We start from the raw sequence: 1,310 nt of genomic DNA, 5'->3' as shown, positions 1-1,310 counted from the left end.
TTACCCACACTGATAACTAATGACAAGAAACTTAATCCCCACATGAAGAAAACCTCAACTGGGGGCTCATGCTCTAGTTCTTGTTAAAGTAACTGGCTTTCTGTATATTATAAATAAGCAGCTCTTTTTTATATTACAGTACTAAATAGGATCGAAGTCCTGTTTACAGAGCCTCACCTCCTTACCATTTCCTAGCAATGTCAGGAAAGGCAGTTAGTCTGAACAGACGATTTCCCCGTGAATCCACACACATGAGCAGAATAAATGTGGTGTATATACATTGTTGTATCTCTGGCAAAAGGGAAACCACTGGTGTACATTTGGGTGGTGTGTATTAGATTGTGATTCCCTTTCTGGCTCTTTTAGAGCCTCCCATGGAGGCTCTGACTACACTTTTCCACATATCTTCTCATTTATGCCTTTGCTTTCTGTGGCTCTGCAAGCTGCACGATGTATTCAGCAGCCTCTTCCTCTGCCAGCTAAAATGGTCACTCAACAGTCCAGTAAGCAAGAGCTTGGCAGGGAAAATCTCTTTTACCCTGGGCCTACTCCTGTGCCTTTTTTTGCCTCATATTCCAGGGCAAAACTTCTTCAGCCTCACTGACTCCTTCTCATAGCAACCCATCTGCATTTAATTCCTTGGGTGCTGAAATTGATTTTCCTCTTTTTTCCTCTTCAAACAGCTTTCTCCTAAATTGCCTACCCCCAAAGATAGGTTGATGCCTCCAGTGGGCTCTGCCCTACTGCTCTGTATTTCAGATCAGTTGGCCCCCCGCTCACTGCAAAGACTGCAGGCCCCAGCTGCCTCATGACCCTGTGCATAGGCAGGATAGTAAGTAAATTTTAAGGAAAAGCGGAAGCCATTTCCTGCTAACAGCTTCTCGTAACAAAACAGCTCTCTTGGGATGGCTGGTCTCCAATCTTCCTTTTCCTGGATCCTCCCCCACAGCTCTGTCTCCCACTTGAGCTGCAGGTATAAATACAAGCGAGTGCTCTAAAGAGAAAAGATTATGTCAATGCTAAGTTCGAAGAGGTCCTTTAAAAATGGTTAAGACCATTTTTAAGTGGGAGAGGAGTCTACACGCGCCAGTGCCAGACCACTAACACTAGTTACTAGCCGGTTTTAGACTCGACAGGCACTACCCTGACACATAACTAGGGCGGATCCCGCCGCCGGCCGCAGGGCTTGAGGCCGACCAGCCGCTCCCCGCCGCAGGAGCTCCGCGGCAGCCAGCCGCCCTCGACGCCCTCCCGCCGCACGACTCGGCAGCAGTTGGGAGGGGGCGGAGCGGCCCGAGGCGCCGCGCGCC

This window comes from Apteryx rowi, unplaced genomic scaffold (assembly GCF_003343035.1).
Source record: "Apteryx rowi isolate R43461 unplaced genomic scaffold, aptRow1 scaffold_402, whole genome shotgun sequence".
In the NCBI taxonomy this organism is placed as follows: Eukaryota; Metazoa; Chordata; class Aves; order Apterygiformes; family Apterygidae; genus Apteryx; species Apteryx rowi.
Note: the sequence above shows the minus strand (reverse complement) of the source record.